This window comes from Bos grunniens, chromosome 2, assembly GCF_055505025.1.
Source record: "Bos grunniens cultivar Pamir isolate PY7600 chromosome 2, Bosgru_T2T1.0, whole genome shotgun sequence".
Taxonomy (NCBI): domain Eukaryota; kingdom Metazoa; phylum Chordata; class Mammalia; order Artiodactyla; family Bovidae; genus Bos; species Bos grunniens.
Window position 1 is genome coordinate 93072950 of NC_141166.1, and position 26289 is coordinate 93099238.

General features: G+C 42.4%; 1 protein-coding gene and 1 long non-coding RNA gene across 10 annotated transcripts in view; both read left to right on the plus strand.

Moving 5' to 3' along the window:
• FMNL2 (formin like 2) overlaps window positions 1–26289 on the plus strand; it is a 332826-nt gene that overhangs the window by 96313 nt on the left and 210224 nt on the right. The window lies entirely within an intron of this gene.
• LOC147378351 (uncharacterized) overlaps window positions 66–26289 on the plus strand; it is a 30772-nt gene continuing 4548 nt past the window's right edge. The window contains exon 1 of the long non-coding RNA XR_015146318.1: window positions 66–196. This is a non-coding gene — a long non-coding RNA (uncharacterized LOC147378351). The remainder of the gene's footprint in view (window positions 197–26289) is intronic.

Here is a 26289-nt window from a genome sequence, read left to right on the forward strand (position 1 = left end):
TCCTGTCTTTAGAGACTCTTCTCAAAAGTTTTCTGAAATGATACCATTTTTATTCTTTTATTTTAGGAGGGGGACTACTATACAGTGTGTTGGAAATGTGAGAAATGTCTACTAATTTGAAGCAAAAGTTTATGGAGGAACTTCCTTGGCGGTCCAGTGGCTAAGATACTCCATGTTCCCAATATAGAGGGTCCAGGTTAGATCCCTGGTCAGGGAACTAAATCTTACATGGTGCAACTAAAAAAAAAAAAAAAAAAGATACCACATGCTGCAACTGAGACCTGACACAGCCAAATAAAAAATAAGTAAATATTTAAAAAATTTTGTAGAAAGCCTGTGTTTTAACTAAATTGCATTTTGTAATTTTGTAACATGGCTGTTGATCTTTAATCATTGTGACTCTGGATGGAGGTCAAGATGCGGGGTAGAAAATGTTCCTAGTTATTACAGTATGTCACATCTTAATGTCTGATGCTATTTTTCTGATCTGTCAACTTACCTAACCCTGTCGTATGAAAATGCTTAAAGTCTCAGGCAGTGTGCAGTGTCTGTCCAGTTGTGATCACATGAAGTTGTCCCCTCCTGGCCAACACCCCTGCCTTCTTTTGCATTTAAACTCTGGCTCCCTTTCTAGAATCTGGTTAAGGGGCTGATTGTGAAAACTGGAGGATGAATTGGTAAAAACGTCCTGCCTCTGGTGATTAATTTTTCTTTTCTACACCCTTTCAGAGATAGAGAATATTGAAACTTAAAGGAAAGAAAAGGATGGTGGTGGTGGTTTAGTTGCTAAGTTGTGTCCGAATCTTATGACCCCATGGACTGTAGCCTGCCAGGATCCTCTGTCCATGGGATTCTCCAGGTGAGGATACTGGAGTGGGTTGCCATTTCCTACTCCCAAAGAAAAGGATAAAAGCGTAGTATTTGAATTTGCCAGCTTTTCCAGATCTGCAGTGAAGAACCATGGCCAAATCAATGTGGTTGGTATTTACTGTTAGTTCCCTTAGGTGAGCCACTTCTCTTCTTTCTTTCCCTTCTAAGGCTTTTTTTTTTTTTGCAGCATCTGTTTTCAACCTGTCTTTAGTTTTGGTTAAATTCTTTTTCATTTCTAACTCAAAAGTATTTAGGAAATTGATTCTTTAAGATTTGTCTCTGAACTAACACTGTAGGATAGGAATCCAGGACTGGAGTTTGCTCCCCAGGGCCATGAATGTTATGTTCGGGTTGAAATGTCTATGTTTTCCTCTCTGTAGTCTTCTTCCACCTTCTGAAATGAAGGGACTAGACTCAACGAGCTCCATCTTTTTCATTCAGCTCAGCAGTTCCGTGCATGTATCGCATCTGTGTGTCTGTCTTGAATCTTCAAAAAGCAGTATGTGGCAGCAGGTATGCACTCTGAACAGCTGATAACTTGAGGATTTTTATACAACTGGTTTTTATCAAACACTGATTAAGTATCGTCTCACTGGCAAGTGCAGGGGTGTTCATTTTCCATGTGGAGGTGGAGAGATTGTCATCTGCCTGAGTGTAGGAAATGTTCTCATATTAGCCCTCTTTGGAACTTGGGGCTATGTGATTCTTGGTCTGTTCCTTGGCAAAAGGCACCCCTTCACCAGCATGAATTTAAATGTGGGCTCACCCCTTTACTTCCATTTATTAATGTTCTGTTTTGGCTAAACCAGCTTCGTGCTGCATGTGTTTTACTCACGTCATTTAGTTGAGATGAAAGTGGACTATTATTTCCTATGGCCCCATGATAGCATAGATGAGCCCAGGCGTAGGGGCCCAGTTGATGCGAACATTGTGGGGCAAGTTAATGTTCATATACCTGCTTTCAGCTCCATTAATCCGTCATCTTTCTTTAAAAGTTTGATTCAGGATTTATTTCAGCAAATCCTCACATTATAAAACTCTGGCTCTTATTTTGCTCATTGATGGTTAAAAATGGACCTTGCCTTGCATCTGTTTTGAATGATTGGGTTTTGTGTTTTGCTTTACAAAGGCAAAGTGATTTTGAGGGCTGAAAGCTGATCTTTTTTTTTCTTGGTTTCTGCAGATTTGGAAAATAATGATTTTTTTTTAAGGTCAATTATTATTTTCTTTATCACAGCAAGGAAAAGAGATCACTTTTAGGAACTGCTGGTTTAAATCATCTTCCTTGAAAGTTAGTTTTGTCTTGTTTCATCCAAAAATGGAGGAAATTAATCCACACCCTCATAGGTTGATTATAAAGTTGAGATAATGATGTGAAGACTGAAAATTAGAGTTAAGAGAAATTGAGTTAATCTAGGATTACTTATCAGTTTTTCAGTAACCTAAAGTTTAAAAAGTATCTTGTCTACCAGCTTGCTGCCTGTGCTCAGTTAATCCAAGAGGCTCTGCTTTTCAGCAAAGGGAGAAAGATTCATTTTCTTTTTTTTTTTTTTGGTGGAAATGAAACATTCTCTCTTCTAGCTTCTACAGTAGATGAGTAACATGTTTTTGAAACTACTGTGATTTTGAATTAGTCATTTAAACATCAGATATATTCTTTTTAGGTTGAGTAGCATACTTTGTATTATGATGATTTGTAACCAGTTTGTAAAACTTGAAGTACAGGACAAAGTAAGAGGTATTAATATGCCATGTGCCTGTGCCTGTTTTAAAGATTAAATCTGAGAAGTGTTTTGAATATTTTTGAGATGTTTCCCCCTCCCCGTCTCTATGTGTGTGAAGTTTTATGAAATGGGCTTTGTGCTGTCACTTGTTATCTGTATTTGGCTAATACCTATGTAAAAGGAAGTGGGGACCTCATATGCTGAATATGTGTTTTCTTCTCATAAATAGGGATCAGTGGTTGCATTCTTTAGAGAGTCTGCAATGATTCAGTTTTTATGGCCACTTTACTTTCATTCTGGTATTGCCTCTGTTGAATGAGCATGTGAAAGCTTGACATCGTGATTCATCTTCTGATTTTGCAGTAATTCAAAGTGGAGCAGAAGCATCATGAGAATCATGCCAGTTTTCTTAAGGTTTGACACATCTATCTTAATTCACAGTATTGTTCAAAAGATTCACCAGGAAACACACACACACGCACAGAGCCAGTAGGACATCTGAAGGGACTTGGCTGCCTTCTGTTCTTTTCCCGTCTCCTCCCTTTGTTTTCCAGATGCATCAGCAGATGGCTGTCCAAAGCTCTGAATTTGTACCTTGTATGACCTTTAGCCTGGAGAAAGGCAGATCTCTTCTGAGAGGAAACTTCCAGGCCGTCGCCAGGAGGTGTTTTGTTGTCATAAATAAATTCAGGTCTTTGGCTGTTCTTTCTCAGGTTTATGCAGTGTAGGCTTTCCTGCGACTGTCACAAATTTAAAGATGAGATGAAACTGGAGAACATTCTATGGTATTTCCTGAGTCCGGCAGTGTGAGAGAATATAGAAGCTTCAGTATGCTTCTCCTGAGGGCTGGCTTTGAAAGAAGCTTTGAGGCTGCCCAGGAGACAAGGCATTGTCTTTGGAGTCAGGCGGACTTGGGTTTGGGTTCTGCCTCTGCTGTGCGCTGGCAGATCTTACCTCATAGAACTGTTAGCATTGAATGAGGCCTTAGGTATAGTAGCAGCCCAGAACGGATCAGATGTAATGGGTGCTCAGTAAGTGGTTCATGTTTCCTCCTAAGAGCTCATTCTTAAATCTCTGCATTTAAGAACAGGAGGCTCAGGACGAACCAAGGGAAGGAACCTTGTGTGCTACTAAGCAGAGAATCAGAAAAAGAATTATGTGAATAATTTTATTAGCTCCTTCATCATCCATTGTGTAATCCATTGCCTTAGGCCCTTTTCAACTATTGTAATCCAGCCACGGGAGGATGTAGATTGTTTTAAATTAGTGGCTTGCCCTTGTTGGTGAGAACTCATTTTATGGGGAGAAATCATGTAGGTTACATATGTCCATAGACAAAAGACCTAAAGGTGAAGGAAATTGATGTGTTTATCCCGGAGGAGAGAAAATAGACCCAACCTCTTCCCTTCCTGCCACCAGGCCGCAGGGTTGACCGTCAATGGGAAGTCTTGTCTCGCGTCGGTGTTGACTCTTAACGAAGTGTGGTAAGGGTATCGGTGTTAGGTTTCCCAGGTGGCTCACTAGTAAAGAATTCGCCTGCCAAGCAGAAGATGCAGGTTCGATCCCTGGGTGGGAAAGATCCCTTGGAGAAGGAAATGTCAACCAGTCTTCTTTCCTGGAGAATCCCATGGACAGAGGAGCCTCGTGGGCTCCAGTCCATGGGGTAGCAAAACAGTCGGACACGACTTAGCCACTAAATAGCAACAACAAGGGTATCAAGGTTGATCTGATCATAAAGTTAAATTGCTTCTGAGTATGATGTTTCATTGTGAGATGATAGGAAAAGTTGGAAAAAGTAAGTGGGGTTGTTCAGGATGCCTAGGAGTCCTTGAGGAAAATGTGTCACCACGTCGCCGCCTGTGTCTGCCTGATGGAGCCTGTGTTCTGAGCATGGTGAATAAAGCAGGGTGAGCATTTTCCTTCCTCACTACTGTATTCTGGTCCCTCCCCACTGTTGGCCCCACCCTTCTAAAGAAAGCTCTGTAGATGGCAGTGGGAGAAAATTAGTCTGATGTAGTCTGGAGAAAATTTGTGTCCTGCCCTGCTTTCCCCAGCTTTGAAAAATCTCAAATGCAAGGCCAAACAATGAATTATTACTAGAGGAAACTGGTACTATTAATGTCATGTAAGGAGAAAGCCCATTTTGAGTAGAAACAGAAGGACGTTTATGAGGGGAAAGTTGGCTGGTGATGGCAAAACTGAGCAGTAAGAAACTTAACTATAATTATTCCACTGAATTTTTTAGAAGGAATCTTCCAACTGTTGGAAGTTGTCTAGTAATTAGCTTAGTAGCCATTAACAAAATTCTGCTCTGACCTAGAGCAGCAGGGGAGGGATGGGGTTAGGTATGTAAATTTTATGCAGACCAGGTTGTATAGCAGGAAAGTAACGCTCAGTGAGTTTCCATGTTAGATCAGCCCTTTTAGAATGTACAGATGCCAGGGGCTGTAGGTGGATGGAGGTGTTAGGGTTGTGTATGATCTGGCAGCACTTTGAAAACTGCATGTTTGGGGTTCGTATTTCTAGTTGCAGCTGAATCTGATTTTGAGAGTTTAATCTCTTTGAATCAAACTAGGTATAAGAATTAGACATTTGATCTCATGCATCTTATGCAATATGCAGAAAACCAAGTGCTTCCTCAGCTTCGATGTGATCTGGATCCCTGCTGGTCTTTGATTCTAGTTTGTGTGCAGTGATGAGCTGGTACCTTCGTGATGATGGGGTCTTCCTGTATAGCTGAGGGGCTCCTGCAGAACACAGCAGTGGGTTTATGAATCAGCCTGAGTCCTGCTTTCCCTAGTAGGCTGGCAGTTGGCTTTAGGTGGCCGATGGGTTTGTTACTGGCTGTAGTTAGGCAGGTAGGCTTAGCTCCTTTAATTATTCATGCCACTTTGGGAAAGCATAAGCTGACTATTCAGAGCTCTGGGGCCTGGATTTGGGTAGGAATTCTTTGGCTAGGCCAGCTGCAGGATTAGCATGAATGTGATACTAATCCCTGGGCCGGTCCCTCCGAGCAGCACACTCACATGCTTGTTTTTCCCATCAGAGTTCACAGGCACATGCTCGGGAGTGCTGAGTGGGCTCTGGCACTTACTATCTAGGCTGTGCGGTTGTGGCCAAGGAGGTTTGGAGCATTTGTCAGTCTCCAAGATAGATCACAGATGCTGCCTAGAAGGTGTTCTTACATTGCATGTCTCTGGAGGCACTGGAATTGTATGGCTTTGATTTATTTACTCAGAAAAAGACAAATATCACATGATTGTAATCAATTTATGAAACAGATTCACAGACACAGAAAGCAGACTTATGGTTACTGAAGGGGAAAGGGTTGAGGGAAGAATAAATTAGGAGTTTGGGATTAACAAATTATTGTGTATAACATAAACAACAAGGTCCTACTGTATAGCATAGGGAACTCTATTCAATATCCTGTAATAAACCTTAGTGGAAAAGAATATGAAAAAGAACATATATATACATATAATCGAATCACTTTGCTAAACTAATCACTTTTCTGGGAACTAACACAACACTGTAAATCAGCCATGTTGTTGTTTAGTCGCTAAGTCGTATCTGACTCTTGCGGCCTCGTGGACTGTTGCCTGCCAGGCTCCTCTGTCCATGGGATTTCCTAGGCAAGAATACCAGAGTGAGTTGCCATGACCCAGGGATTGAACCCACATCTCCTGCTTGGCAGGTGGATTCTTAACCACTGATCCACCAGGGACGCTCCAAATCAACCATACTTAAAAAAAATAAAAAAGCCATAACTAGTGATGGTGCATTGTGTAAAGGTGATTAAAAAGAGATGTGTGGGATAAGTGGGCTGTTTTAGACTATCTCTCTTGAATATAGATTTTCCAGCATTTTAATTTTGTTCATTGTGGGATCGAGAGGTATAGCTTGTTGGGACTGAGAGAAATGAAAGATAATTTAACAAACAAATTAAACAACAAATTGTTAACAACAAATTGCTGACCTCAGCAAGTCCCTGTGATACTCTAGGATTTTATTGTGCTACTTGATTGGAGTTAGAGGGAGCGTGACTATTTCCTGTCTAGAAATAAGCCCGGGTGCCGAGACTTGACGAGGCCGCAACCACCACGTACGTCTTCCACCCACTGGAGTCCCAAGATTGCTCCCTCCACATTCCCTTCCCTCCACTCTTGCAGTATTCCAGTGTGTACGAAAAGTGTCCCTACCACCAGAAGACCTGTTTGGGTTTTTTTTTCCCCTCTCATCTTTTTCAGTGAAGATTTCTCAAGCAGAAAGTGCCGTGCAGTACTGCAGTCCCATACTTGATAAATTCTGATCTTTCCCTGCTTCCTGACCCCGTTACAAACCTAGTGTAAAAGTTAGGAACTGAACTCCACCTGCTGTACCCTGTCTCGGAATTTCACTGGCTTATTGTTCATCTGTTCAAGTTACAGTTTAGTATAGATACTCTTGTTAGGTGAGTGGGCGGCCAGACTTCTTTCTTTTTCTGCCTTACTGTCCCTTCAGCTTTGGACTCTTGAGTTTAGCTAGCCAAAGGGAACGAGAGGGTGAAGGGACTCTACTTCTTTGCCAGTTTAGCGCAGAAGTGATGTATATTACTTCCCCTTGTTGTCTCTGGTGCTGAGAAATATGAGATGCAAAGAGCCTAGGAAATAGTGCCATAGAAACCCATTTCCCAGTGACAAGTTGACAGTATGAAGAGGAAGTAAGCATCCTGGTGGCCAGGTCATCCCCCGTGGCCACATTTATACATTCCAAGAATCTAGACTAGATTCCAATAATCTAGTGTTTGGATATTGCGGGACTAGGCATTAGATATGCCACTGTGTATCTCAGATAGGATCCAATTGTAAACATCTAGGGATCCATTTTCCTACCTGCCATGCCTGTTTGCACAGGTCTTTGTAAAGATCAAATGAAAGAGGATGAGGGTACCCTGGCAAGAGGAAACAGACTCTAGCTGCCAAGCAGTGGAATGATGACAGTGAGTGAGCCCTCTTTGTGGTGAAAAAGATGCTCTGGCCCAGCAGAAATAACACGAACTTCATGAAACCTTCCCTAATTTGCAGCAGGTCACTGGATTGATTTAATGCTGCTTTTTTGAAAACAGATAAATCTTTATTATGCCTTTTTATAGTCTGTTGGTTTGGCTGAAATTCTTTGTAGTTCTAGTGGCAATAAGAACAGCTAAGACATTAGGGTCCATTAGTAAAAATCCCAGATTCAAGCAATTGAAACAAAAAGTGATCCAGTAGTCCCCTTTTCCATTCTTCATCACATCTATGAGAATCATATGGTGGTCCTTAAATATCATTATCTTTTGGCTGTTTCTTGGGTGTGTCTATTGAAAGAGGGCAATTTGAGACCATTTACTCAGTTCTGAACCTCTCATGTGTTCTAAAAGACACTAAAATATGTGGGGGAGGAAAAATCCAGAGTCTTTATGAAATGTATACTTGAAACAAGAGAGATGTCCTCCTCCAATTTGGCCATGACAAATGAAAGAGAATTACATGGACATGTTGGAAGGTGTTTTCAGTGAAATTTGCCCTTGAGGTTTGTCTTCTCTCTTCTTAGTGCCAAAATGAGAAGGCAGGATGCCCAAATGCTAGCATTTGACACATTAAAAGGGAAGTTTGGCTAGAAAATGGGAAATGTGTTCAAATGAGACCACACAGACATTAGGGAGAGTGAGACCGCCTGTTCAGCATTAGGTTTCAATAGAATAAATAGAAAATGGTGTCATGATGTTGACTCATCTTCCTTCTGGACACAGTCATTGAGAAATCAGAAGTAGTTGGCCAGCTTCCTCTTGTTATCTAGAAGCAGAAGGGACAAACTCAGGGGTGCAGGAGCCATACAGTTACTTAAGTGGGTGATGCAGGCTTGGAGGAGAGGGTAGGGGAGAGATCAAGTCTTTGGAGGAAGGGAGAGAAAGTAGGCTTTAGACAGAAACGCAGCACAGTGTTGTCAGATCCTTAGATTTTTTTGGAGAGAGACGCATACTGTGTAGGTTAGTGAAAGTTGATATGCATGTCTTATTTGTCCTGGGTGCTGCTGGACTGTGGCTTCCATTTTAGTGACAGGAAGCACCATCTTTGCTTCTGGGCACAGGATGGACAGGGGGGCTCCCTGCTTTAGCAGCATATTGTCCAAGTAAAAGGCTCAGTGTTTGCAGTCGTGGTCTCAGGGTGCTAATGTTATTTTGCATGTATAAATTTATAGGGCTATATGGAGAATCTGCTATTATTTGATACTCCTTCATAAACTGAAATTTTATTTACTTTATAGGAATGTCATAATCATCAGTTTCCTACATATGAGTTTCTAGTACTTGAGATTGGGAAATCAGTAATAAAGAAGGTTTATTTGGGATTTAGAAAAGGCAGAGGAACCAGAGATCAAATTGCCAACATCCGCTGGATCATCAAAAAAGCAAGAGAGCTCCGGAAAAACATCTATTTCTGCTTTATTGACTATGCCAAAGCTTTTGACTGTGGATCCCAACAGACTGGAAAATTCTTCAAGCGATGGGAATACCAGACCACCTGACCTGCCTCCTGAGAAATCTGTATGCAGGTCAAGAAGCAACAGTTAGAATTGGACATGGAACAACAGACTGGTTCCAAATAGGAAAAGGAGTATGTCAAGGCTGTATATTGCCACCCTGCTTATTTAAGTTACATGCAGAGTACATCATGACAAATGCCGGGCTGGATGAAGCACAAGCTTGGAATCAAGATTGCTGGGAGAAATATCAATAACCTCAGATATGCAGATGACACTACCCTTATGGCAGAAAGCAAACTAAAGAGCCTCTTGTTGAAAGTGAAAGAGGAGAGTGAAAAAGTTGGCTTAAAGCTCAACATGCAGAAAACTAAGATCATGGCATCCAGTCCCATCACTTCATGACAAATAGGTGGGGAAACGATGGAAACAGTGAGAGACTTTATTTTCTTGGGCTCCAATATCACTGCAGATGGTAACTGCAGCCATGAAATTAAAAGATGCTTGCTTCTTGGAAGAAAAGCTATGACCAACCTAGACAACATATTAAAAAGCAGAGACGTTACTTTGCCAACAAAGGGCTGTCTAGTCAAAGCTGTGGTTTTTCTAGTAGTCATGTTACAGATCTGCATGCAAATGTGGATCTGAGAGTTGGACTATAAAGAAAGCTGAGCGCCAAAGAATTGATGCTTTTGAACTGTGGTGTTGGAGAAGACTCTTGAGAGTCCCTTGGACTGCAGGAGCTCCAACCAGTCCATCCTAAAAGAAATCAGTCCTGAATATTCATTGGAAGGACTGATGCTGAAGCTGAAACTCCAATAATTTGGCCGCCTGATGCGGAGAACTGACTCGTTTGAAAAGACCCTGATACTGGGAAAGATTGAAGGTGGGAGGAGGAGGGGACGACAGAGGATGAGATGGTTGGATGGCATCACCGACTCAATGGACATGAATTTGCGCAAGCTCTGGGGTTTGGTGATACACAGAAAAGTCTGGTGTGCTGCAGTCTACGGTGTTGCAGAGTTGAACACGACTGAGTAACTGATTTGGGATTGAAAGTGTAACCAGTTTATAATTTATTCAGTTATTGAAAAGAAAGTAAAATTAAAAACAAATTCTTGACTGGTCTATCAAATAGATTGAATTCAGTTTAATTCTTTGTGTGAGGTGCCATATCTAATTGAAGTGTTCTAGGGCTAATATCCGTATCTTTTTAGGAGATTTGGCATTTAGAAGGAAAAAGTTCCTTGGTGTAGAAAAATAAATGACCATGTAACATGTGGAAATTGACAAAAATGGAATAGAATTAGAAAGAAACTAGGAGTGTTGTGTGTCTATTTAAAAATCGCTAATTTGAGGATTGAAAAATCTAACAAACTACTCCAAAAAAAAAAAAAAAATCCTGAACTCTTACATCAGGAACTGAATGCAAGTTATGTTAGGTTCAAGATTCATTTTCCTTAAGAAAAATCTTTTGGGGTGTGCTTTGTTTTTCAGTCTAACCCAAATTTTATCTTATTTTACATAATGGGTATTGAAATTAAATAAGAAAACAGGTTTTAAAACATGCATTTTTACTAAAAGGTGTTTTGTTCTAGGTGTGAAAGTGACTTTTGTACACAATAGTCTCTCTGTGGGAACCTTCATCTGTAGATTGGGAATGCCGCTGCTGCTAAATCACTTGAGTCGTGTCAGTTTCCTGTATTTTGCAGATTACAAGTTGTATTCTTTCCCCAGCTAGGATCAGTAGGGTAACCTTCTTAGAAGTCAGTGCCCTGATATGTTTGACCCTGCTGCTGCTGCTAAGCTGCTAAATCACTTCAGTCGTGTCCGACTCTGTGCCAGCCTACCAGGCTCCTCCGTCCATGGGATTTTCCAGGCAAGAGTACTGGAGTGGGGTGCCATTGCCTTCTCTGATCTTTGACCCTGAAGACACTGAAAAAAGGAACAAGTCCTTATTATGTGCCAGGTATTGCAAAAGTGAATTATATAGTTACTCCTTTAATGCTAAAGAACAGTCTGCAAGATCAGTTCAGTCGCTCAGTCGTGTCCGACTCTGAACTGAACTGGGTAGATTGGTTTTACCATAAATAAATTTTGATCATATACTTTGTAGAATTGAACAAAAGAGTTGGCATCTTAACCACTAGTAGCAAGCAGATAATGAAGTTGCAATGCAGTACTGCCAAGTGGATCCTCTACTGAGAATATCTAAGGAAGTGCCACAAAGTGAGGACTGAGCTTATAAGAACTTTGGGTCAACCTGCTTTCCCACATGAAAGAGTTAGGACTTTGTTATTGTTAAGTTGCTAAGTTGTGTCCTGCTCTTTTTACAACCGCATGGACTGTAGCCTGCCAGGCTCCCCTGTCTTTGGGATTTCCCAGGCAAGAATACTGGAATGGGTTGCCATTTCCTTCTTCAGGGGATCTTCCCAACCCAGGGATTGAACCCACGTCTCCTTCATTAGCAGGTGGATTCCTTACCAACGAGCCACCAGGGAGGCCCTGTGATGGCTTTATTGGGCCATTACTATGGCATTTAGTACCAAACTCAGCTATGAAGTTGCTTGCTTGTTGAAAGACATGGAAAAGAGAAAAATTTAATAAATGTGCATGCTGTGACTTTATGCTTGCAAAGAACCAAAATCTTCTGCTTGTTAGTCTGGCTGTGAAAACTGACATGTCCTTCTGCCTCTTAACAAGCACACTGCTGATAAGGACAAGGGAAATGGCATCACTGACTGTTTGGGCTCAGGAATTCTTCCGTTTGCCTTAGAGTAAGAACAGTGTTTTCTTGGAAGGTCAAGTTGAAACTGTCTTCATAGGATTCAATTCTTGTGACATCAGTTTCAGAAGTCCTCCTTGATACATATCTGTAGTTCACAGCAGTGACTAAACTTGTGGTTAAAAAACAAACAAAAAGAATAATTTGTTACAGATAGAGCCATGTGGAAAATACTTTCTTTTTCAAGCTGTGAGTCCTTAGGGGAGAATCTGCTTGTAGAAGATGCTGACAAGTTTTCATTCTTTCCCTTTGAAGTGTTTCTTTAGTCTTTCCCCGCCAGAGATGGGAGACTACTTTTATGGGAGTGATAAGAACGCTATTATGGAAAGGTTATTAAGTTCTTGTTTACTTAAATATGAATTATGGCTAAATCTTACTAGCCTACAAGATGGTTGAAATGTAAACCTCTGAAAGGGTGGAAATCAAAGAAAAGCTGCCTTTACCTTGATTTTTTCAAAGAGGGAAATAATTGGGAAGGCAAGTTCTCTGTGACTTTTTATTTTTTATTTTTTTTTTGATGCTTTTGTTTTTATTTTTTTTAAATTTTATTTTATTTTTAAACTTTACATAATTGTATTAGTTTTGCCAAATATCTCTGTGACTTTTTAGAAGTGTGATTTCTGGAGCCTTAATCAGCACCATTTATGGACTGTTTAAAATATGCAGAGCACTAAATGTGATTATAGGTAATGAAATTTTAGAGTTGGAATTGATCTTAGTTGTCATTTTATTCTTCCTGCTTATTTTGAAAACAAGGCAACTGAGAAGAGAGACAGTTTTGCCCTTGAGGAAGTCGAACTGTTGAATAGGTAGATACAAGTGTCTTATAAATAGTCTTGAGTTTGATGGTGCAGCAAGTGATATTTATACAGACACACATACACACCTCCTTTAAATACTGAGGATCTATGGAGTGATAAGAGTTTGCCTGATTATAGTGATATTTCCTGAGAGGAGGTGGGATTTGAAGCAATTTTAGCAGAAGGTGAGGGACCTGGGGTAGTAGAGTTAAAGAAGATACGGGACTGTGATGGGAAATGAGTAATTGGTGAGAACCCAGAAGGCCAATTTGAGGTGTGTGTTTAATTTATAGGACCAAATATTGAGAGAATAAGTTCTTACCACTTAGGAGTTTTAAGCAGGAAATAGTGGCTAAGGAGTTCTGTATAGTAAATCTGTTGTGGCCAGCTTTTTGGTTGGTGAAGGGGGACAGGATGAATGGATGAAGAACAGGTATTATTTTGACACCTGAGAAAGGAAGAAAGTATTATTTTCCATTACGTGTTTAGATAGTTTATCTTCTTGGTCTCATTTCTTGATCATTCTAGGTGTGAACCAATTTCCTCAGCGTGCCATAATTCTCTTTCTTCATTTTCCAAATGCTATTGCTTTCGCCAGTAATACCTTCCTCATAGTCTCACCCCTAGACATTTTTTGTCTGTTTAGTTCCTATTCAACCATCATTTCTCATATTGGGGATGATGGTTTCTACAATAAATGATATTGAAGAACTTGATCTTTGTTGTAGGGACAGTGACAAGCCACTGAAGGCTTTCAATCAGAGTGATGTGAGCAGATTGATATTTTAAAGCAGTGGTTCTCACACTGCATCACAGTTACCTGGTTTTGTTCTGTGCTTAGTCTCTCAGTCATGTCTGACTCTTTGTGACCCTATGGACTGTAGCCCTCCAGGCTCCACTGTCCTTGGGATTCTCCAGGCAAGAATACTGGAGTGGGTTGCCATGCCCTCCTCCAGGGATCTTCCCAACCCAGGGATTGAACCCATGTCTCCCGCATTACAGGCGGACTCTTTACCAGCTGAGCTACCAGGAAAGCCAAGAATACTGCAGTGGGTAGCCTATCCCTTCGCCAGGGGATCTTCCAGACCGAGGAATCAAACCGGGGTCTCCTGCATTGTAGGATGATTCTTTACCAGCTGAGCTACCCACAATGACCTGAAGGGCTTGTTAAAACATGTTACTGGGCCCCATCCCCAGAGTTTCTGATTAAGTAGGTCTGGGGAGGAGCCTGAAAATTTGCATTTTAACAAGTTCTCAGGTGTTGCAGCTGATCTGAGGACCCCACTTTCAGAATTACCCGTTGAGAAGGGCCACTGAAACTGAAGTGGAGATGAATGGGGATGGATGGGTGGGTGGGCAAGACTGGAGGCAGGGAAAACAATCTGGAAGCCATATCACTATGTCAGATGGCAATGAAGAGAAGATGTAGGTCTATCAGGTGATGCTTAAGAGAGAGAGTGATTGGTCAGAGATGAGAAATCAAGGAAAAAACCCTGGCTTCTTACATGGGGACCAGGTGGGTGGTGGTGCTATTCACTAGAAAGCACACAGTGATCAGATTTTTTTTGTGAGTGATCAAGGGGCAGGATGGTGATGAGATTGTGTGCCTTTGAGACATCTAAGTCATTTGTTGAGACATTGACCGTAAGTTCAGAGGTGAGAGAAGCTGCTGGTAACAGCTTTGGGAGTTATCAGCATGGAATTGGGAGCTGACCTTTGGGAGTAGATGAGATGGGTAGGAAAATGTGTAAGGCGAAGACAGCCAGGGACAGAACCCTGAGGATCACAGGTCAGTTCAGTCGCTCAGTCGTGTCCAACTCTCTGCGACCCCATGAACCACAGCATGCCAGGCCTCCCTGTCCATCACCAAGTCCCGGAGTTTATCCAAACTCATGTCCATTGAGTTGGTGATGCCATCCAGCCATCTTATCCTCTGTCATCCCCTTCTCCTCCTGCCTTCAATCTTTTCCAGCATCAGGGTCTTTTCAAATGAGTTAGCTCTTCTCATCAGGTGGCCAAAGTACTGGAGTTTCAGCTTCAACATCAGTCCTTCCAATGAACACCCAGGGCTGATCTCCTTTAGGATGGACTGGTTGGATCTCCTTGCAGTCCAAGGGACTCTCAATAGTCTTCTCCAACACCACAGTTCAAAAGCATTAATTCTTCTGTGCTCAGCTTTCTTTATAGTCGAACTCTCACATAATCATGTATGGATATGAGGGTCACAGGAATCAAGGAAAGCTGGAGGAGGAAGATTAGGAGCAGCTTGAGAAGTGGATTAAAAAAAACAAACAGGGATGTGCACTGTTTCAGGAGGGAGGTGCTGCTGGGAATGTAGGGAAGTAAGCACTGTCTGATCTAAGAGCACAGAAATTCCCCATGCATTCAGTGTTGACCGAGCCTGTGTGGGGCCAGGCTCTGTGCTAGACACTGTGGCTTTAACCATGACCTAGATTTTTCAGTGGCTGGGAAGAGGCAGAAGCCAGACATCACTGGCTTTAGGGAGGATCAGGGTAGAGACAGACTGTTTAAACAGTGTATTCTAGAAGGTCGGCTGGAAGAGAGAGGAGGCAGAGCAGAGGGGAGAGTGGGTGACATGAGGTCTGGGGGAAGATTTTTTTTCTCATTGTGATGGAAGAGACTTGAGCATGTTTAGATGTAATAGGAAGACTCAGAGAGGTTTAGAAGGATGGGAAATGTTGATAGAGGAAAGTTCTGTGAGGATATGGGATGGGAAGGAAGGAGACCACGGCACAGACCACAGCATGGGGTGGTCTGCCTGCCTGTCCCACAGTGGCTAGCTTTATACTTGGACCAAGTGGGGTCTCTCAGTTATAGGTCACAAAGGCCTGAGTTTCCAGCAGTAAGGATTTCTTTCTTTCTTTTTTTAACGTATGTTTGTTGGTTGTACTGGGTCTTTGTTGCTGCAGGAGGGCTTTTCTCTAGTTGCCACGAGCAGGCTTCTCATTGCGGTAGCTTTTCTTATGTGGAGCACAGGTTCTGTGCTCTCAGGCTTCAGTACTTGTGGCACACAGGCTCAGTACTTGTGGCTCCCAGACCCTAGACAGGCTCAGTAGTTGAGGCACACAGGCTTGAGTCGACCCATGGCATGTGGACTCTTCCTGGACCAGGGATTGAACCCGTGTCCCTTGCCTTGGCAGGTGGATTCTTATCCACTGTACCATCAGGGAAGCCCAAAGATTCATTCCTTTGGGCTGTTTTCCATAATTACTATTAAAGCTATTCCTCAGAGCAATAACGCATTACAAAACTAGACTCCATTGAGCAAGTGAGTTCTCTGCTTTCCACTCATCCTGGTGGGAGGTACTGAGATGGTGGGTGGTGAGGGGGGGAGGTGCACAGAGATGTGAGGATCCTTTCTCAACTTGCCTCCTTTAACTTTCAGTTCAGTGCAGATAAATGGCCCTGTGTCATATTAGCAGAGTTTTTAAGCTATTTCCTTGAGATCAGTTTGAAGATGATATTAAGATAGGATAGAATGCAGTGAATGTTCAGCACACGGGCAGTCCCCCGCCCCACTACCCTGTGGGAGTGTGCACACGAGCTGGTATCAGCTGCTGCTGCTGCTGCTGCTAAGTCGCTTTAGTCGTGTCCGACTCAGTGACCCCATGGACTGCAGCCTACCAGGCTCCTCCGCCCATGGGATTTTCCAGGCAAGAGTACTGGAGTGGGGTGCCATTGCCTTCTCTGGCTGGTATCAGCACTCATACTGAAATGGCACCAGTGCCTTAGGCCCTCCTGGGTGGGAGGCAGCCCCTCAGTCCTCTTCTTGACTGCTCTGGCTTATCTTGGTGTGTGTTAGTTGCTCAGTTGTGTCCAACTCTTTGCAACCCTATGTAGCCTGCCAGGCTCCTCTGTCCATGGGATTCTCCAGGCAAGAATACTGGAGTGGGTTGCCAATTCCCTTCTCCAGGGGATCTTCCTGACCCAGAGATTGAACCTGGATCTCCTGCATTGCAGATTCTTTACTGTCTGATTATCTCTGAGGATATCACACATGGTTCACGGTCGTGCCGCGTTCTCCTCAGGCAGAGCCATCGGCGGGACGTGTCTCATCTCTGTTGCGACTTTGGGGGCCTTCCTGGAGGATGGGGTAACCCCCAGGAGTCTCAGTGAATCTCAGTCTGCAGAGCTTTGACAGCTGATTTCATCAGATCCCTTTGATCTTGGTGCATCGGTCTCATCTCTGTAATGAAACAAAGAGCTTTACTTATATCTGTTTTACAAAGTGCCTGGTGAAAACAGTAGCTTCAGCGGCTACCTGTAGCCACATTTATTTTCCATGGACCTAGACCTGGCCTATGTGGCCAAGTTAGGTAACAGTCACCATGGTTTCCTCTTTACCCCAATTCTCTTGATGTTTCCCACTGTGGAATCCAATCATACAATAGATACCTGGAGGCTACAGGCTCTTGAGATCCAGCAATAATCAGAATTTCACCTTTGGGTGCCCCAGAATTAGAGAAGCATTGCATTCTGTGGATGGTAAATTGAAGTTCATTTTAAATGCTCTAGACCATTGCTGCCCATAGGCACTTTCTGTGATGGTACAAATGTTCTGTAATCTGTGTTGACTGATATGGTAGCCACAGCTAACTGAGTTTGAAATTTTATTTAATTGTAATTACTTTTAGTTTAGACGTGGGTTTGATCCCTTGGTTTGATCCCTGGGTTGGGAAGATCCCCTGAAGAAGGGCATGGCACCCCACCCCAGTACTCTTGCTGGGCAAATCTCACAGACAGAGGATTCTGGCGGGCTGTGAGGTTGTCCATGGTGTTGCAGAGTCAGACATTACTGAAGCGACTGAGCACACATGAGCACTTTAAATTTAAAGTGAGATAGTGACATGTGGTTAGTCACTATCACATGTAGATGGTATTAGGCCAGCAGTTCTGAAATTTTTGGTATATGGCAGAATCACTGAAGAGGACTTGCTAAAGCATAGGTTTCTAGGCCCTGAAAGTTTCTGATTCAGTAGGTCTGGGTTAGGGGTTGAAACGTTGCTTTTCTGATAGGTTCCCAGGCACTGGTGCTGGTCTGGGGAAGATCTCACTTGGAGAACTACCACTGTAGACCTGTTTTTAGCATTCAGTTTTCAACTAATTAATACAGATGGAAATGCAGTCAGCCCCTCAGGGCCCCTGGTCAGCTACTGGACAAGAGCCTAGTACCTCTTCCCTCACCCCACTCCTCAACCCCATACTAGATCCTTTTTTCCAAATCAGCACAGTTCATCTTTAAAGCTGACTCATGACACTTTCTGAGCAGCCGCAGTAGCTGAATCAATGGCCTTTTGGGGAAGTTCCAGCCCTGAACAGGCTTTGGTTTTCATTACAGCTTTATTAATTCATTTTCTAACCTTATAAGAAATTGACCATGTGTATGTATATGCAGAGTATGAGTAATTTTGTTTTTGCCAAGTTTATACTTGGCACTATAGTGAATGATTTCTGCGTTCATTCTGGATGGCTGGACTGGGCTCAGATGGACTGTCCCTAGAATCTAGTTTTAATCAGTAGCCTTTATTTTTACGCAAAGAGATAAAGTCATTTTTCAGTACCCAGAAATGCCATTAAAAAAAAACAAAACAGTTTCTATAATAACTAAGCATTCTCTTGTGGGTGATTGCTTACAGAAAAAATCCTTCTCAGAATGCAAGTTGAAGTGTTTACAGATGAAATGACATGCTGTCTGAAATTCTATTTTTGAATATTGGGGAAGGAAGGGTAGATGAAACAAGACTGAAAACAATTGATTGTAGAAGGTCCACATGAGGTGTATTACACTAGTCTACTTTTGTGATTGTTTGAAATTTTATAGAATAAGAAAAAATCCTCTTATAGAAACTAAATATAGCATTTTTACAAAGTGATTTATGAAGAAAGATTGAGGGCATGAGGATAAGGGGGCTACAGAGGATGAGATGGTTAGGTGGTATTGTCAACTCAATGGACATGAGTTTGAGCAAACCCCAGAAGATCGTAAAGGACGGGGAAGCCTGGAGTGCTGCAGTCCATGGGGTTGCCAAGAGTTGGACGCTTCTGAACAACAGCTGCAATCAAGTGCCAGGTGAATAGTCGAAGCTGCAAATGGAAAGTAGTTTGTTGGTTTTACTCTAGGGAATTTAACTGGCATTAAATTTTAATTTAAAGGATGCTCTGAAGTAATAGAAGAGAATAGCAATTTTTTTAGTCTAGGGGATTACGGAGAGTCATTCATGAAGAAGCTGCAAATAAGTGAGGTACTTTGTATGTGTGTGTGGTATTTAAGGAGGGGGAAATATACCCTTGCTAATTTTTCTGCACATGGCTACAGATAACTCTTCGTACAAACATACATCCCCAGCACAATGGTGCTCACTTTGATGTGTCAAAATTGTCCTTAATTTGGACAAAGAAGAGTTTTAAAAAGAAGTGTGGGAGAAGGGGCGATGGTGGGGAATCATATACCACCATCTGTAGGCAGCTTAACCTTCCTGGATGCTTGAGGTTACATTTTTCCAGGAGAGTGATTATATTCATCTGAAGGAGGAGAGAGGAGTGTTTTATTTTTAAAAAAGACTTTTCTTAATGTTCAAAAGGCTGTATGAATACATTCAGCTTATTTTTGGTTTAGGAAATTGTTTTAGATTTTCTTTAGATAGTAGGAGTTGAGTATTTAAAATTTTCTTGATAATTACAAGAAGTGGTTTATTAAACAGCCACATATGTCATGCCAACTTATAGTATATAACCTAGGCCTACTCTTTCCCTTTTTTTTTTTTTTTTTTTTGTGGCACCACGAGATGGGTGGGATCCTAGTTCCCGGATCAAGGATCAAACCCTTGTCCCCTGAATTGGCAGCATGGAATCCCAACCACTGGATCACCAGGGAAGTCCTGCTCTTTCCCTTTGATATAGCCCATTTGTCACCTGTTGTTCCCCACTTTGCAACGTCCCTTTAATGTATTTCCACGCCATTTCCATACCCCATCACCTTCACCCACTAGTTCAATCCAAATCCCCCCTACCTAGTTTACTGCCTGTAAGTAGTGCCCTGTCCCTTCTCCTCCCCTTCCTTCAAGTGATTTCCCTCTTCTTTGTCTTCTGTGCTTGGGCCACGTGACTCAGGATTCGTTTTTTTATGACATGTATGCCTCCTTTTTTTGCCAATCACGCAGATAGTATAACAGCATCTAACAGTTGGTTATTCTCTTAAAGTACCTGACACTGCTGGCATTCCGTTGAAAATGTCTGTGAAATCTAACAAGTCTTTCAGGCGCTACTTGCTTTTATTTTTCATCTGTAATTCTATAGAGGAAAAGTTTTTCACTGGCATCTTTGTCAGTATAAGACATTGCAGGTTATACTAATGGTTACAAATGCATCTCTGGACTTTCTCCTACACCTGTAGAATTCGTTGAACCTGGTTGCATCTTTAAGGGAGTTGCTTAAAATGAATATTTTGCAGCAGAGATTTTTGCACCGAGCTTTTGGGGCTTGGGGAAAAAACCAAAAAGACTGTTCTGTATTTGATTGTTTCAGTAGTCCTTGGTGTTTAAGTATTCATTGCTTGATTTCGTGGTTTTGGATACTACTACTGGTTTGTATTATCCTTTTTTTTTTTTTTTTTAAATTTTATTTTATTTTTAAACTTTACATAATTGTATTAGTTTTGCCAAATATCAAAATGAATCCCCCACAGGTATACATGTGTTCCTCATCCTGAACCCTCCTCCCTCCCCATACCCTCCCTCTGGGTCTTCCCAGTGCACTAGCCCCAAGCATCCAGTATCGTGCATTGAACCTGGATTGGCATCTCGTTTCATACATGATATTTTACATGTTTCAATGCCATTCTCCCAAATCTTCCCACCCTCTCCCTCTCCCATAGAGTCCATAAGACTGTTCTATACATCAGTGTCTCTTTTGCTGTCTCGTACAAGAGGGTTATTGGTTTGTACTATCCTTTTATGGAGCTGCTTCTAGGGCATGTGCAAAGCATTAGTCAAGCAAGTGTTTATACCTGCTTGGGCCTGGTATGTGTGTATGTGTTTTAAAGGATGTGGCATCTTTGTCTCGTGTGGAGTTTTAGTAATGTTCAAACAAGAGTAACATAAAAGAATCCTCCAGGGACATGGAATGTGAATTGTCAGGACAAGCCTAGACTGACCCTCAGTCAAAACAACAAGCTTGCTCAGGAACCTCTCCTTTTTTGACTAATCTTGGAAGGACAGGTGAAACGTGGGGTACAGTTCTTGGGGGTTTTCTCTTTTGGGGTTTTTTACAATGTAAAAGGAAACCTATTATAACTTGAGCATGCTCTCCAAGCCTGGATGCATTCACCAAAGCATTTGTCAAACACCTTTGCAATTCTCTTGAAGTCTTGCACTTTTCTCAGTGATGGATTTAAAAGTAGGTCTGCTGCTGCTAAGTCACTTCAGTTGTATCCGACTCTGTGCGACCCCATAGATGGCAGCCCACCAGGCTCCTCCGTCCCTGGGATTCTCCAGGCAAGAACACTGGAGTGGGTTGCCATTTCCTTCTCCAGTGCATGAAAGTGAAAAGTGAAAGTGAAGTCCCTCAGTCGTGTCCGACCCTCAGTGACCCCATGGACTGCAGCCTTCCAGGCTCCTCCGTCCATGGGATTCTCCAGGCAAGAGTACTGGAGTGGGGTGCCATTGCCTTCTCCAAAAGTAAGTCAGTGACCACTTATGTTAAAAAAAAAAAAAAAAATTGAAAAAGATCCTTGGGGAGTGCTGCTTTGGTAAGATCTATATAAACTTGCACCCAGATAACTGATTCAGTGTGTGTCTCGATTTTTTCTCTGTCTCATACACTTGTCCCTTTAAGAGTCTCCAAAATACAGAATTGTTTAGTGCTTTTAAGCCTTGCACTTTGGCTTGGTGAGAAAAACGAAAGACCTGTGCCTGACAAAGGCATGTTTGAAGCCTCAGTGTCTCTGGGTCAGATGTCACTCAGTCAGGTTCAACACTGAAGGCACCAGAGGGGGGTGTCAAATGTGTCCCTCGTTGTGAATACGTCATGCCTCTTAGTTGCTAGAAAGGACTAGATGCCATCTCTTTATGGATACACTTCTTCCCTCCCTTTTTCTTTCATTCTTTGGCTTCTCTTTCCCAGGTGACCAAGTGTTTATTGCAGGAGGCCTCTTAGATGTGTAACCTTTAAGCTTATGCAGCTTTAAGCTTATGCAGGGAGCAGACTGTCTGGGCCTACTTTCTTCTTTTTTTTTCTCCACTCATAGGCACTGGGATATAAGATCCCTTTTCAGGATTTCCCTGCCATCTTAAAGATTTCTGCAAAATTAGTTAACAAGTGTAGGATTTCTTTGTTCTTTTCTTGACCCTCCCCCGCCCCAAACCCCTCCGAGTAATCTGTACTTTTATGGCAGAACCTTGGGGCTCCCAACCCTGTAGGGAAGAACCAATCAAGGCTTTCATGGTAAATGCCTCTTTCAGGTGTTTGAAATGACCTGCTGTTAGCCTCTAGAGCAGATGGAAAACTTTGCAGTGAGGTTCAACCATTTGAGCAGAACTTTGGGGTTGCACAGATTAAGTGTTCCTACTTAGGTCTTGTTTTCATTGCCTGGTCACCTAGTGCAAATAGGTTTATATAAGAGTTGTGGCTTTTTAGGATAGAGACAGTCATTTAAAAAGTCCAAAGGTTTTGAAAATGAAATTTGATCTTAGAAGAAGCTTCTCTGATAAGGTGTCAAATCTATTTGGCTGAAGCATGTAGTTGATAGACCACATAAAATCCCTGTGATTTCCTGCAGTGGTCTGAAGAATTATTACCACCCAGATGTAAACTCTCCCTCACTCAAACAGATTTCAAAGCTGAGTAATACCTTCTTCTAAGTCTACCCCTAGCCACTTCTGTGTGCTTTCCTCTAATTTTAAGGCCTCTGTAACTATAGCACTTTCTCAGTTACCCATGTGGAAATAATCTATTTCTTGAAAAACTCCCCATGAGGCTTTTCGATAACCAAATGCTCAGGGAGTAAAAAACTAATTTTAATATTTGCCTTAGCAAAACAATTAGACAAATATACTGCAGATGATTATCTACATTTCAAATCCAAATACATAAAACCTGTATTAATCAGAACTTCTAGTTAACATCACATTTATTTTTGCTTTACATTGATAGGAAAGAAGATATACGAGAATATAAAAGGAAGGATTTAGAACACAGGATTACCTTTGAGTAAACTCATGAGGGCGTGAAGACACGACCAACTTATATTTTTTACTTCTGTGGTATTCTACAGTGAGAATTGACTGGATAGAACCTTAAAGTATTATATGCTCTCCATACATCATAATTACAATAACTGGAGACTTTATACAGGTTGGTGTTATATTTAAGGATGAAAACCCCAAATCTTTTATGCTTTTAGCTAGATTATTTTTACAAAGCCTTTTCCCTAAATTTTTCCTGTTAAAAAGTAATTGGTCAGCCCTCATCCATAACACACACATACATAGAGTTAGGCCAGAAAGCAGTCATATTCAGCTCCCCACTTCTGAATAAGTCAGCCCTGAGTCTCCTCTTCCTGACCTCACTGTCTCCTGCCTGAGTGCTCACAGAAATCTCAGAGCCAGTCTCTGTCTTCACCCTCTTACCTCTTTGCTCCACTCTTCAAAACCACTGAATGTTGTCATGTCACAGCACGGGATGAGATCATGAGATCGAGTCCCTGCTGTGTGTCCATTGGCTTGCGGTGAAGGTTTTCAAAGGTGTGTCTCAGATGTGTCTGGGCCACTGGGTCCCCAGGTTTTCGTTCCCCCCACTCCCATCCTTACAGCTTCAGTTGGAGTATCTCCACTTTTGTTCTGTCTTTTGAACTTGGAATAGGATTTTGTTGAACATAATGTTCCAGGACTTAAAAAAATTTGCAAGCCGTGGAATCAGGTAACTATGAAAATGCTATGTGTTCCCTCATATTCTGCTGGAGGTGCTAACTTTGAACTTTTGGCATTCTGGTTTTACAAGCTTTTATATTGTTCCAAAATCCACTGAATGTATGTTTATGTTCCAGTCGCTTGCTGTTCTGCAGTTCATGGGCTCATGTTTATGGAGTGTTTATTGTGATTCACACTTTCATGCATATTAATTTATTCGAGTTGTACTTGATTGATGTCTGTGCTATTAGTTAGCACCATCTTACAGATTAGAGACTGGAGCATGCAGGTGAACTCTCCTATCCGAGGTGTTGTAGTGAGTAAGTGTAGAGCCAGGAGCCTGAGCTCCAAGACTTGCGGAGTCCACGAACACTCGGTGCATTAACACAATGAGGTGGCTTTGGGAGCTTGATGGGGAGAAGCACAGCCATCCGACACTTCTGTATACACTTCTGGCTGAACTTTGAGTTTGGGGCTTAATGTGTCCCTGCATTACTCTTGAGCCCAGGCCTGTATGGGGCATGTCAGGCATGGGCAGAGGGAGAAGAACTGGAGCAGGAGGGACTGGACCACAAAGTTGGGAAAACCAAGGCCACCAGCCATCGTCCCCAAACCCAGAAGAACTCTGGCCAAGTGTGCTCCCTGGCCTTGATCTGAAGTCTCTGGACCACTGATTTCCGATGTCAGGATAGTGCCCATGATCACCTGGCCCAGAGTAGGGCTTCCCTGTCCCCTTCACTCATTCACTCCTCAGTGGGGAAGTTTGCTGCTTTGGTCACTCCAGGTGTTAGGATCTTCTTTCCTCTCCACATCTTGAGAGATGGTTAAGGGGCTTGTAGATGCTGAAGGAAGGTCACTGATCTTTGAAATCAGTTTCTCAGGAGCGGGGTTCATTGAACCACCAGAAATGCTTGCAGAAGGCAGTCTCTGTGCCTAATGTCCCACCTGTCTTTGGTCACGTTTCAGAATGGTCAGTCTTATCTGTCTGCCTTTCACATGCACATTTTACTTCCGGGGGTCACCATTGGAGGATGGGGCCGGGCTGCCACTTTATTTTTGTGGGCAGAAACCACTACGCAGTAGGTTGATGGAGCAAAAACATCTTTACAAAGACACTTGTGGGTTGGTAGGAATTTGTGCAAAAAAAAAAAAAGGTCTTTTAAAAAGCACTTTTGTAATGGGACAGATGTGACTGCTCAGATCATTCCCACATGGGCACTTTAGAATATCTTTTCTCTCTCCCCTCTCTGTCTCTCTCTCTCTCACACACACACTCTCTCACTTTCTCTCAGGTGAGGGACCTGTTTGAGGATGTAGGGGAAGTAACTGAGTAACTGTCCTAACTGCAGAGGAGGGCCTGCCTCTGGCCCAGGGCTGCCTTTGCGCTTTTGTCGGGACCAGATGGGAGGGGTGTTGTGCCAGGTGAGCTGCAATTAGTGGTTGAATTAGGCGATGGAGGGGGTGGGTGTGGAAGCCACAGGGCTGGGTTCTCAGCTGCTCAGTCCAAGTGTAAACCTTGGAGTTTAACCTCACTGTGGGCCAGGATTAGAAAGAAAACACGGAGGTATGAAAGGTCAGGATTGGATTCCGGGGCGGGGCTGACCCTGTGTGTTTATGAACAGACTCCTTAATTAGGAGCGGTCTGCTAAGAAATACCCCTTATGTATATATTTAAAAAAGAGCTTTCTGCATCTGGCTTGAAAGGTGAATTTCTGGACGTTAACACTTGGTGTGAAGGGGCAGGTGTCTACAATCATCAGCCCTTGGTCCCAGAGAGGAGTGGACAGTTCAGTTTGGGGATTGCAGGAGGCCTGTTTTGTTCTCTGCCTCCCCTGTGGCCCAGCCTTCTGGCGTTTTACTGCTTATTAGCCTCTTTGTTAGAGGAGGAAACAAACAAAAGGAGTTAAAATTCAGCTTCTGGTTTCCCTTCTGGTTTAGCAGCTTGCGTTGAAGGTTAGCTGGGTGGGTCAGGAGGGTAGAAGGTGAAGATCTGTATGATCCTTTTGGGTTATTGATGACTTTAGACTGGTCTCTCTTCTGTCCCTCGCCTGCTCGCTCTTTGAGGGTAGAACCTTTAGGAACAGAAAGCGAAAGGGAGATTCTTTGTAACAAAAAGACAAGGCTTTAGAGCCTAATTAAACAATATGCATGTTCAAAACGGGTTCTCCTGTGGCCAAGAAAATATTTTCAAAAACTTGAATAATAGGACAATGCGATGGAAAATATAAGATTTGTTTAAATGGCTCAGATATTATACAGCAGGAAATGAACAACTTAATAATATTAGTCTTTTTTTTTTTTTTTTCTTTCTTTGTAGTTGGGGAGAGGATGTGCAGTCAACTGATAATGAGGGCTTGCTTTCAGGATTTTCTTAATCTTTTTTGGCCTTGTATTAAATTTAAGACTGTAGACTTATCACCAGTACTTGGAGGCACCTAGGTGAAAATCCTCACACATCAAGTGGAAAATCTCTCTCTGTGTGGGTGTCATGTTTCACTTGAAAAAGAACTGTTAAAATCCCGCAGGATGCAGTTAACAGATAGAGTGCAAAAGGCACAGAAAAAGCTCCCTTTTGACTGTGGATGCTTTCTGAATCTTGTCAGATGACCAGCTTTGTCTTACTTCTGCTGCCATCCGCCCCGATTTGCTCACTGCTGGCGTGCTGTGAAAAGAATGTGGGC